General features: G+C 36.4%; 2 protein-coding genes across 4 annotated transcripts in view; both read left to right on the forward strand.

Moving 5' to 3' along the window:
- LOC126967144 (aldo-keto reductase AKR2E4-like) overlaps nucleotides 1-13,600 on the forward strand; it is a 347,892-nt gene that overhangs the window by 163,108 nt on the left and 171,184 nt on the right. Inside the window, exon 7 of one of the 3 annotated variants that reach the window (XR_007729937.1) lies at nucleotides 7,161-7,196. The exons of the other annotated variants lie outside the window; for them this stretch is intronic. The gene's annotated coding sequence lies outside the window, so the exon portion shown is untranslated. Of the gene's footprint in view, nucleotides 1-7,160; nucleotides 7,197-13,600 lie in introns of those variants that run through there. 3 annotated transcript variants of the gene reach the window in all.
- Nucleotides 1-13,600, forward strand: part of LOC126966438 (cyclic nucleotide-gated cation channel alpha-3) — a 315,362-nt gene that overhangs the window by 89,873 nt on the left and 211,889 nt on the right. The gene's annotated exons all lie outside the window — the stretch shown is intronic.

Raw genomic sequence — 13,600 nt, forward strand, 5'->3', positions numbered from 1 at the left:
GACGAAAGCCGGCTTGTCTCGAATAATAGAACTCAGTGAGGGACTCACACGTCAGAGGGACTCAAGTTGTTACTTTGACCTCTTGTATCGGACGGAGTTCTAAAAAGTGACAAACTAGGTTAATTTTTGTTAGATACATATTTGAATTAGATTGGAAGACAAAATTTATAAACGATGGAGGACTCGAACCCGCGACCTTTCACGTTCCGTGTGAGTGCTGTTCCACTGAGCCAACCGTTCGAGTGACGTAACGTTCATAAATCTTGATATGTCTTGTTAAATTCTCAGGTTGTGGCTTCATCTACAGGATCTACTTTACAGTTGATAACCTGCTCAGCCCCAATATTTCATAAATTTTGCTAACTAAATTTAATTTGTTACACTTTAAAAAAAATAACAAATTATTTATATTTGAAAGTGTAGTAAATTTCCTAATATGCAAATATTGGGGTTGAGCAGTACTATAAAATAGATCCTGTAAATGAAGCCACACCTGAGAGTTGAACAAGACATATCACAATTTTTGAACGTTATGTCACTCGAACAGTTGGCTCAGTGGAAGAGCACTCGTGGAACGCGTGGGTTCTAGTCCCACATCGTTCATAAATTTTCATAACAAATTTAATTTGTGTAATTATTCGCAGAAATGAGGGTTATCACTTTAAAAAAAATAATAAATTGTTTAGATTTATCAATTAAACCTTACCTTATAGTAATTATACTATTAATGAAAATCTACATAATATATGAACAATTGGTAAGCTTTTTAAATATAAAACTTTTTTTTTATGGAATAGGAGGACAAACGAGCGTACGAGTCACCAGAGGAATCACAGGAGCGTTGCTGGCCTTTAAGGCACCCATGTCGTATCGTCCCGGAAACACCGCACAAGGAAGTTCATTCCACAGCTTTGTAGTACGTGGAAGAAAGCTCCTTGAAAACCGCACTGTGGAGGACCGCCACACATCCAGATGGTGGGGATGATATCCTAACTTGTGGCATGTCGTGCGAAGGTGGAATTCGGCGGCAGGAATCAGGTTAAACTGTATAATAATACCATAGTTACATGAATGTATCGTCATACAGTACACAGTTTAGATTTTTTTTTGAAAATAAGGGACGAGACGAGCAGGGCTTTCAGCTGATGGTAATTGATACGCACTGCCCATTACAATGCAGTGCCGCTCAAGATTATTGAAAAATCCAAAAATTCTGAGCGGCACTACAATTGCGCTCGTCACCTTGAGACATGAGCTGTCAATTCTCATTTGCCCAGTAATTTCACGAGATACGACGCCCTTCAAACCGAAACACAGTAATGCTTACACATTATTGCTTCACGGCAGAAATAGGCACCGTTGTGGTACCCATAATAGCCGGCACCCTGTGCAAAGGAGCCTCCCACTGGTAGATATTGTCATTTCCTAAATAAATAATCTTGAATACAGCTATATAGCTATCATTTCATACTTATTTTACCTGTGCTTATACTGTGTAATAAAAGCGAAGTAAAGTTATTCCAAATTTAAAACTTTTTGTCCTTATCTTACCTTTGTCACCTCAGAATTACATGACAAGGTCAAAATAACTTTGAACTTGGAGTAACTTACCTTAACTTATTAATAAGAAAGTTAAACTACTCCGAATGGAACCGAACCGAGCGTAACTCTTTATCCTTTACTTCAATATTTCCATTGTTCAACTTAAATCCGCAAGCCGCGTTAAGGTCACTATCCCGAGAAATCGCCAAAATAGCGCACAATTGAAACCATTTCTTGACGGATTATATGCAGTTTAAATTTTAACAAAAAATAATTGTATATCTACAGAATCTGAGAAAAATATTCATTTTTCTTTACATTTATATTTCTCATAGACAGTGCGAAAAAATTCACCAAAATACGCCTAACTTTTACAGTTGGAGCCATGCTAATCATTCAATCTAGACAAAAAAATGTACGTAAATTTATTAATTGTACACCAATACTATTTAACATGACATAGTTTTGTTAGTTTTGTAAAGAAAATTGTATTATGTTTGTAATAAATTAAAAATGCTTCTAATTCTGAATTAAAACTATGGCGATCTTGTGAATTCGCACAAGCGAGAGGGGTAACCTAGCTCCGCTCGATTCCTCGAGGCCGTTGGCACGTCAGCCTTGAAAAACTTTGTTAAAAAGATCGTCTATTCTTTACAAAAGTCTATCAACCCTTCTAGAAATCCAATCTTTTATTTAAGTTACCCTTTGATAAGTTACTCCCTAATCTATCCATTAAAATTATAATTAAAAGCTCCTCGAAAACAAGCCTTGTTAAAAGAATAAGTGATCGGTTATGATTATTTTATAGCGATAGAAATGACCGTACAATATTGTATATTTTTATTGAAAAGAGCGCAAAAAAATAAGAATGGGAGTTTGAGTTTCTTGCGCCGTTTCCTCTCTCTCAGAGCGCTATTTGTTTCCGAAGCGGTATTAGTATCTAGTATATTAGAAACGACATCGAAGAGAATTCTAAAGGAATCAATTTTGAGAAAATAAATGCCTTTTATGCCTTTTAGTGACGCTTAAAAAGATGTCAGTGAAAAATTTCTTCAATCATTCATAAAATATTAACCAGTTACATTTTAAAACGATAAAAACGAATTTCATCGTTGTCTTTTATATCTAAGCAAAGCGTTTCTTTTTCCTAACTGGCAGCGCTACGATTGGAAATTTATTTTTTCTATTTCTGCAGTCATACTTTGCTTCGATTTGCTTCGCTCAAACATTTAACATTATTATATATTGTATTTCCTTCTTTTACAAGAATATATTTGTAATTCGTTTACGCATATTTTACAATCATTAAAATATTTTGTTGATTCTCTCGCTGGGTTTCATGTCGTAAGAATTTATGGATTCCTTACTTAAGGATTGGTCTTCGCTGAGCTCCAACTAGATACTGCAGGCGCAGTACAAAGTGCGATAACTAATACTACGCTCAAGTGAGCGTACTCGAGCCAGTCTCGAACAATGTGTGACGTTGTCGTCCCACATGTTCTGTTAAACTTCCTAATAAATGAAACTAAAATGCTGTGTAGTAAAACTTTGTAAAAATAATACTACAAGAAATAAGAAAGACACTGGGATCACATATCAAGAGTAGGTATTTTGTATTTTATTAATTTCAATGTAAAATAACTATGCTAGGAGTTTCCCTGCGAGATCGAATCAGAAATGAGGAGATCCGTAGGAGAACCAAAGTTACCGACATAGTCCAAATTATTGCGAAACTGAAGTGGCAGGGCACATAATTCGACGGACAGATGGCTGTTGGGGCAGTATAGTCCTTGAATGGCCACCACCTATCGGAAGACACAGTGTTGGTAGGCCCACCACAAGATGGACCGACGATCTGGTCAAGATCGCCGGAATACGTTGGATGAGGGCAGCGCAGGACCGATCGTCGTGGAAATCTTTGGGGGAGGCCTTTGTACAGCAGTGGACGTCTTCCGGCTGATTATGAATGTAAAATAACACGAAGCGTATGTTACGAAATTTAAAAGAAGCCATTGAGTGTCCAGATGCCACACAAGCATCTAATAGTTGCCGTAATAAAAAAGCCATTATTCTAAGGTACTGCGGTATCTAGTTGAAGCGCAGTGGAGTTGAATCTAAGATCGATTCTTATTGATAATATGACTTATTTGGTGAATGTATTTTATTAGTCTGACAAAACTGTCACTATAAATCGTAGTGGGCAACAATGTTACACTTTCGTCTTACCGGAATTAATTAATCATTTGTCTGTAACAGAACATTGGCACAAAATAGCTACAACATTGGTTTAAATTATTTGAGACGTGCCGCAGATGGTGTCGATCGTTCAATAGTCGGCAAACTTAAATCATATTGTTGACTGTTCGCGAGAATTCGATAGGTACTTTACCAGTGTGAGGCTCCTTTGCACAGGATGCTCGCTAGATTATGGGAACCACAACAGCGCCTATTTCTGCCGTGAAGCAGTAATGTATAAACATTCTTATGTTCTATCTCTGCAACCAGTGGGAGGCTCCTTTGCACAGGATGCCGGCTATATTATGGGTACCGCAACGGCGCCTATTTCTGCCGTGCAGCAGTAATGTGTAAGCAGTGCTGTGTTTCGGTCTGAAGGGCGATGTAGCTAGTGAAATTACTGGGCAAATGAGACTTAACATCTCATGTCTTAAGGTGACAAGAGCAGTTGTAGTGCCGCTCAGAATTTTTGGGGTTTTTCAAGAATCCTGAGTGGCACTGCATTACAATAATGGGTAGGGCGTATCAATTACCATCAATTGGACGTCCTGCTCGTCTCGTTCCTTATTTTCATAAAGAAAAACAATAATAGCTTTTTATAAATAAAACGAGAAGTATTCAACATTTTTAAATTAAACACTCCCATACATTTAGTATGAGATTATTAGAAAGGTCACTGTATCGCACAAAGACTTCGAACATCTGCCTTGAATACAAAACTTTGTACTTAGGTACTAAGGAATAGAAAATATTATTCAATTGAAAGATTATTTTATTACTTTGTTAGATTAATAAACAGTATCTCTTAATATATTAAATGCTAAGCTAAAATAATCTTTTAAAATAGGGGAACCAAAACCTCTGTACTACTATCTCATATGAAATGTATGGGTGTATTTTACTTAAAAAATTTGGATACTTCTCATTTTTTTAAATGAAAGTAAGGGACGAGACGAGCAGGACTTTCATCTGATGTTTATTGATGCACCCTGCCCATTACAATGCAGTGCCGCTCAGGATTCTTGAAAGACCCAAAAATTCTGAGCGGCACTACAACTGCGCTCGTCACCATGAGACATAAGATGTTAAGTCCCATTTGCCCAGAAATTTCACTAGCTACAGCGCCCTTCAGAGCGAAACACAGTACTGCTTACACATTACTGCTTCACGACAGAAATAGGCGCCGTTGAGGTTTAATCTTTTTTTTTATATTTTTTTTATGGAGTAGGAGGACAAACGAGCGTACGGGTCACCTGGTGTTAAGTGATCACCGCCGCCCACATTCTCTTGCAACACCAGAGGAATCACAAGAGCGTTGCCGGCCTTTACGGAAGGTGAACGCGCTTTTTTTGAAGGTACCCATGTCGTATCGTCCCGGAAGCACCGCACAAGGAAGCTCATTCCACAGCTTTGTAGTACGAGGGAGAAAGCTCCATGAAAACCGCACTGTGGAGGACCGCCACACATCCAGATCTAGTCGGCATCCTGTGCAAAGGAGCCTATAAGAAGTCTACAACATATTGCCCTTAGATATATATTTGTATTAGTAACAATGTAACATAGATTTGTTATTCACATCGGCTTAATCCGGATCAAACTAGAACCAAGAAGCTTCTCGGCACGTTCCTATCACGTGTTTAATTCCATTTTCATTCTTACGTAACGCTAGGGGTGAGATATCGTGATGAGAAATGAGTAGCGATTTGTTAGAAGATGAAATATAATGTTTTTGTTGTATGCTTGTAAGGGAAATGAGAAAAGAGGGTGTTTTAAATATAACATTTCCCGAAACTCGCCAATTACTGAAAACTGAACCCCACTGGATCCCACTTATCGGTGGATTCCGGGCTAATTCAAGTTTGGTACCACCCTGATTAAAATATTAGTAATTATTTTAAAAGTCGAATGAAATTTTTCAAAAATCTGTTACGCTTTTCGTGTGGGAGCCGGCCACCGAGTAGGTATCGAATGATTATTATTTTTACAGTACAGATTAACATAAACAATTCGAATATAAGAAAATCTATTCTACTATTATATTGCTATATGTGATTGCTTTTTATGTTATTCGAGTATTGTGTGGTATTAGAGTGACGGGCGCAGTGTGATGTTATCGGGGTCATATCATAATAATAATAAAAGCCTCGTTGAAGATACTTAGTAATGTATGTGTTGGAAGACCACGCCATATTCAACATTATAGTTCATTTTTCTTTCAAAAAGTAGGAACTATATAAATAGGTAGGAACTAGGTAGGTACAAACGACCTTGAACAGAACCACGACGTTAGTCGATCCATTTGACCGCGTGCAACGCAGAGCAGCTCGAATTGTCGGGGACCCGGTGCTCTCTGAACGGCTGGATCACTTAGCGTTGCGTAAAGACGTCGCTTCATTGTGTGTCTTCTACCGCATTTATCACGGGGAGTGTTCCGAAGAGCTGCTTAACCTGATTCCTGCCGCCGAATTCCACTTTCGCACGACACGCCACAAGTTAGGATATCATCCCCACCATCTGGATGTGTGGCGGTCCTCCACAGTGCGGTTTTCAAGGAGCTTTCTTCCTCGTACTACAACACTGTGGAATGAGCTTCCTTGTGTGGTGTTTCCGGGACGATACGACATGGGTAACTAACAACAGGTGACCCGTACACTCGTTTGTCCTCCTATTGCATAAAAAAAAATCGTTAGACTTGCACACGTCCTTTTAGGTATTGAATTTACAATAACAAATAATTTTTTTGCGGTCGGCTCTTGATCTAAGTACGAAAAACGAAACACAACCATTGAACCTACTTAGTATCGGTATTAGATAGGAAGCTATCATAATTGGTTATTTCACTTTAAATTAGATTGTTTCAGCGTCTTAAGGAAGCCTAATAAATTTAAATTTGGATCACAATGACCCTTAATATGCTTTGCTTTTAGTTTCTACATTTTAAAAATATCGGGCGGATCTGTGAAGTAGGTGACAACAAACCTAGCCCGTGCGTCATTGCTCGCGCGTGAGGCCCTACTAGCTGACCTACTCTGTAGAGGCCACCGCACGTACTTACGATATCGATACCTACACGGGCAGTGAGACAGGCCTGACTGCTGTGCTGCGTCACCTCCGTGTCGCATACGCTTCTCTCATAGATTCAATCAAATTCCGTAAAGTTGGTTAGACAACAAATTTTCTGTACCCATAATATAAATGTTCCTTAAAATGCTGCTGAATATCTAAGTGATCCGACAGCCTGGGATTAGATTATGATTATATTATAGCAATAGCAATCGCAGTACAATCTAATATATAAAATTCTAATGTCGCGGTGTTTGTTGTTAAACTCTTTCGAAACGGCTTGACCGATTCTCATGAAATTTTGAGTGCATATTGGGAAGGTCTGAAAATCGGACAACATCTATTTTTCATCCCCCTGAATATTAAGGGGGGTTCCACGTCAATTGTTTTTAACTTTTTTGACATTTTTTTAAATTTGTTTGATTATGAGTCATCATTAAAAAATACATACAATTTCACCTATCTACGATCAACAGTTACTTTTGTATGGCGATTTTAATATCGGCAATACAACGTTTGCTGGGTCAGCTAGTGAAGTATATATTATTAAAAATACCGCAACAAAAAGAATGCTGGGAGAGTTTCTTGCGTCGCTTCTTCTCTCTCAGAGCGCCATTTGTTTCCGAGGCGGTAGTAGTGTCTAGTATATTAGAAATGACATCAAAAAGAATTCTAAAGGAATCAATTTTGAAAGAATAAATGCCTTTTATGCCTTTCATATATATGTGTGTTCAACTTATCATGTGAATGCTAAATCTAACGTGAAAGTACTATTATTGAATTATGACGAGTGTTATTATTGGAATACAAACGTCATCCAATATTCGAGTTAGATCCACTTACACCGTTGTATATCGGTTGCTCGCGAGTGAATTGAATTTATATGAAATTCAATCCAATGTGGTGCATTACGCTAGAATTTCTATATATTCTTCTGCTGTTATTCTTACCGCTGTTTTACAAATCGATTTAAAATGACAATCTATGAAAAACCGAATATTAAATAATCCACAACGTCACCAGTTTTGTCTATCCACAAAAAAAAATGCATATCCTGTGGTTAATGAACATACGAGTCCAAATCAAATATTACAAAAAGTTCAAAAAGCTGCGGGGAAATATGTATTCTTTTTGTGTATAATTTTTATATTTGGTCCACATTATTACTCTCATATTCTACCAGTGGGAGGTTCCTTTGCACAGGAAGCCGGCTAGATTATGCTTGAAGCAGTAATGTGTAAACATTACTGTGTTTCGATCTGAAGGGCGCCGTAGGAAGTGAAATTACTGGGCAAATGAGACTCAACATCTTATGTCTCAAGGTGACGAGCGCAATTGTAGTGTCGCTCGGAATTTTTAGGTTTTTCAAGAATCTTGAGCGGCACTGCATTGTTATGGGTAGGGTGTATCAATTACCATCAGCTGAACGTCCTGCTCGTCTCATGCCTTATTTTCATAAAAAATATAATTTCTATTGTTCTTATTTTTAATATTGACGCAACTTCTCTAAATAATCCATGACGTGTTACCGACGTTGACGAAGTTAACTCTATCCTACACGTCGTATGTTCTTATAGATCAATGTGAATAAATTAACTCTTAGAATAGTTCCTGTTTATTGTTTGGCAGTATTGTATTATACTCAATAGAGGCTTAACTGTTGTTATAACCGTGTCGTGGGGCTTATTCGTAAAGCCTCGACGATCACTTGATGAATAGGCAATAACGCTAATGACGATTAAACAAATTAATATTTGCAATACACATGATTCCATAGAGTTTTACCAGTGGGAGGCTCCTTTACATAGAAAGCCGACTGGATTATGGGTACCACAACGGCGCCTATTTCCGCCGTGGAGAAGAAATGTGTAAACATTACAGTGTTCGGTCTGAAGGGTGCCGTAGCTAGTGAAATTACTGGGCAAATGAGACTTAACATCTTATGTCTCAAGGTGACGAGCGCAATTGTAGTGCCGCATAGAATTTTTGGTTTTTTCAATAATCCTGAGCGGCACTGCATTGTAATGGTCTTACTCGTCCCGTCCCATATTTTCATAAAAAAAAGTTTAAGAATGGAAATATCTAACACAGCATGGAACTATCATTGTACTTAAATAATAATTTCAACATTTCTATACTATTATTTTTTTTTACATAATTAGGCGTTAGAAACCCATAATTAAGTAAATGTTATGCGTTCGGCTATGCCTGAGTTGGGGCATTCCCGCTGATAAAGAACTTTTATAAAAAAAAAAATATTTAGTCCGTTAATAACAAGTCACCTCAGCTTGGGATGGCCTCCGGTCCTCGACACTAACCTATGCGAAACATAGCGGCACTAGGCCGCTACTTCACGCCGGTGTTCTGTGCGAGTGTGGTAAGTAACCCGGACGAGTCTAGCCCGATTGTGCTGACGTCATAAGACGGTAGCGTGACTCTCCCACTTTCAATAAGCCCGTAGTCGCCTGTTACGACACCCTTGGGCCTGGGACTACCCTATTCTTTTTACGCCCCTGGGAAGCACAGGGTTCATTGGAAAACTAATTTTGTAATGTTGCTTAGACTTCTTTCTTCCTCTTATCTTCTTCCTAAAAACTAGGTCTTTCCAAAAACAAATATATTTTTAACGCATTGAAAGTAATTTGTACATGCGTTTAAATTTAATTATAACATTAAATGTATTTTTTTTATTACTTTATTATAGACGCGTATAAAAGTCTTAAAAACCTAAAAACATACTAATTAATTTGGTAAAAGAAGTTACCAATTTGCTGTAGATTAAAATGCTGTTGTAATTACACACCGAACGATATCTGGACTTATCGGATTAACTCTTAATCGAATCAGTTCGAGTACAGTACACACGGATATTTTGTTTAAGGTTGGGTTTTATCAACTAACTTTAGCAATAATAAAAATGTTACAGTACCGGTTATGCAAAAATATGATACTTATAGATGACGTCATAACTTTAACTGTAAACTATCATCATCAAATGTTTCATTTAAAATATTCGACATGATTTGAAATTTCACTTTTTAACCGACTTCAAAAAAGGAGGAGTCAGAAGTATAAAAATAATTGCTTAATTTTATACAATCTAATTTATTTAATCTCATTCTAGTAATTTTATTGTTATATTTGGTGAGTCGGTGTCAGTAAAGGTAGGTTTGTAACTACATACATTGTTAAAGGTGAGATGTGCTTGAATCGCACGCGTGACGTGAGGAGGGGAGAGGCGAGAGCGGGGCCGCGGCGGGCGGACACCGAATCCATAAATAACAGTAATCGTTACTAGAATTAGATTAATTAATTAGATTGTATAAAAATCCGTAATTATTTTTATACTTATTAGTGCATATTATATCTATTGTTTTGGAAGTCGGTTTGTGTTTGTGTTTTTGAAGTCGGTTGCTTTTTTGTTAATTTTTTTTATCTAAAAGTATGCCAAGGAGTACGAGGATACAATACATTTCGCAGTATATGTTTGTAAAGTCACCGTTAGTGCTATGTTTCACCCCTTTGTCTAATCGCTGCTACCAACTAAATATACAGCTATATAGAGAATAACTCATCTGGAGTCCGTTTGATTTCGCAATCAATTTGGCGGCGCGACCAGCTCTGACGCGTCATGACTCTGGTGTTTGTATGGTGTCTAGTTTCTAGTAGTAGCAACCTAGCTAATATGATGCGAGCCAGCCTTAATAGTATAGAAGTGCTTTTGAATCACTTTTTTCAAGTATCTGAAATATATGAACAAGGTGTCATTCGATTAGTAGCGTCTAGATGCTTTATGTAAAACTAATTTCCGCCCGAAAAAAATGCAAAAACTATGAAAAATTTATAGAGGTGCTGGTTTTTTGCATATATCTACTACAAATACTAATAAAAAATTAAAATAAAGTAGAAAATTTCCAAAATACCTAAAACAACTAAACAACATACAAAATATTTATACAATATGTTATGTTTTAAAGTGATAACCCTCACTTCTAGGATTAGTACACAAATAAAATTTGAAAAACAAAATTTTATGAACGATGCGGGATTCGAACCCACGACCTCCGGCGTTCCGGTTCTATCCCGGTACCGGCACGGTAAAATATTTATAGTTTCCCAAATAAAAAATATTCTTAAGGTTAGTTGGTCAACTAGACCATTTGTATCATACGTCAGCTATCATTAGACTCTTGTTACTCATATGTCAACTGAACCACAACTAAACGATGAGAATTATAAAGCAAACGTTATTTAACTAAATAATGCGGTATTTTCATTGGTTGTGTTTAAAACCTTTTTTATTACAACATTGTTCTTTCTGCAAACGTAAAATAGCCCGAGGAATATTTTTTTAAGGATTTTTGTTTTATTTTGCGAAAGAAGTATAACTTTTTGCGTTCGTGCATAAATACATACCCTTTTTTTTACCCGACTGCGCCAGAAGGAGAGTTATGATTTTGAGAGTATGTATGTTTGGCAGGTTCTGATTCAGCTTGAGAGGTGTCATTAGATTTGTATTTACTGAGAGAGTGACACTAAAGAAAAATAATACAAAATGGCGGATTTTGGGGCCAAATTAAAATGTTTGACACGCTCTGCAGCCTGAACGGCTGATGGATTTTAGCTTGGGAGGTGTGGGTAAATTTGTATTCAATGTGAAAGTGATACCGGGTATAAATTATTAATTCGAACATAACATAAGCTGGAAATTAAGAATTTTAGTGTAAACGGGCACTCGACTAATACGGGTAAGTGAATTATAGCATAGGAGACCATAGCATTTTTAACAATATTTTTAAGTACAAGAAAAATTGTAGTAGTCGTGACCCATTTTAGAAAGTTAGCCAGTCAGATTGGGGTAATCTGCAATATTAGGTATGTGCTCTCAGCTCATTAAGCATCCATTTCTAGAATTTGAAGGATTAAATTAGGAAGTCTTATAAGTTACCCAGCTCTATTAGTCGAGTGCCCGTTTGCACTTCTTAAGGCGCCTTAAGATGTATTGTCTAAATTGACATATTTTGTATGGATTCGACGCTAATAAGTATTGCCTGAGCAACTTTGGTCTTAAGATAAGTGCAATCTGGTATGACGGCTTTGCTGTTTTAGGGTTTTTTCATATCTAAATACACAGAAACGCATTCGAGCTTTTTATTTAATAAAGATAGCTGCTCTATTTGACCTCTGCTTAAAGAAAGAAAATATTTATGATAAAGAGTGCTAATAAAATTAATATGTATAAGATAATAATATAATAATAATATATAATAATATTACCCTATAAGGAACGCATGATGGTGAATGTATGGATTAACTAGACATAACCAGGATTAATATTCTGTAAGTTGTAGATAAGTAGGCGCCAAACGATGATCAAAGTATACCAGGAAATTGAAGCAAATGGGCTCATATCTGATATAAAGGAATTTATTGGTCAGTTGCCAGACCACGTAATATGTTCATATTATTCTGTGCTTGGCAAATATTGCGAAAGAGTGAACCGCTCTATGGATTTAAATGATATTTTGTAAATATGTATTATTTGAAAAATTGTAAAGGGAAGTTTTGTCTTTTTTGCATGAAAATGTCTGTGAAACAAAATGTTCGACTTTCAGTTTGGTGATAGATAATTTATACGGTTTGATAGACTGTGATAGCTGTGAGCACGTCGAAAAAGATAGCGGTGAACTGTTAGCCTCTATTGTAGGCAATGAACGCACGCTACAAAAAGTGACATACATAATATAGCGAGTGTAAGACGTAGCGTAAGTAATAAGTCTGGCCTGTTGTTATGCGTTTTCTAACAGCTAGAGACTATCTAAACGTATATATTATTGGTTGATATAATGATTGAGCGTCTAAATATTTAAAAAAGACCATTTGGCTTGTTTCTGAAAACCGTCTTATAGTAGTGGGGTGTAGAACACCAACAAATATTTTTTTATTTTAATGTAAGTATTTTATTAAATGAAGTCATTTAAAAAAACAAGAAAAATTTAAATTGTTAAAATGGTTACTGATGACGCTAATGTGAATTCAAAAGTTTGTAAACAACATTAGAACAGAGTATTCTGTTGTATAATATAAATAAATATAATCTATCTTTATATATATAATTCTTGTGTGCGTGTGTATGTCACTGAACTCCTCCTAGACGGCTGGACCGATTCTAATGAAACTTTCTGTGTGTATTCAGGTGGATTCGAGAATGGTTTAGATTCACAATTGAACTACCTCCTAAACGGCTGGACCGATTTTGATGACTTTTTTGTTTGTTTCAGTGAATTTGAGATTGGTTTAGATTCTCAATCCCGCCCATATAATATAATTCTCCTGCTCATGTGTATGTTAGTGAACTGCTCCTAACGGCTGGACCGATTTTTCAAATTTAAAACATGTGTACAGGACAACGTCTGTTGGGTCCACTAGTATATATATAAAAATGAATTGCTGTTCGTTAGTCTCGCTAAAACTCGAGAACGGCTGGACAGATTTGGTTAATTTGGGTCTTGAATTATTTGTGGAAGTACAGGGAAGGTTTTAAAGGTAAATAAATAAGAAAATGCTCGGAATTAAATAAAAACAACAAATTTTTTGTTCCCTTGATGCGTACCCCGTCGAATTTGTAAAGTAATTTTTGATGTTATGATATATTATTGACAAATTCATATAAAAATATTATTTTATTTATTATATACACAACAACGTCTGTCGGGTCAGCTAGTAATAAATAAAATTCTTGATTAAAATTCATTCTCCT

The sequence above is a fragment of the Leptidea sinapis genome, chromosome 1 (assembly GCF_905404315.1).
Source record: "Leptidea sinapis chromosome 1, ilLepSina1.1, whole genome shotgun sequence".
Classification (NCBI taxonomy): Eukaryota; Metazoa; Arthropoda; class Insecta; order Lepidoptera; family Pieridae; genus Leptidea; species Leptidea sinapis.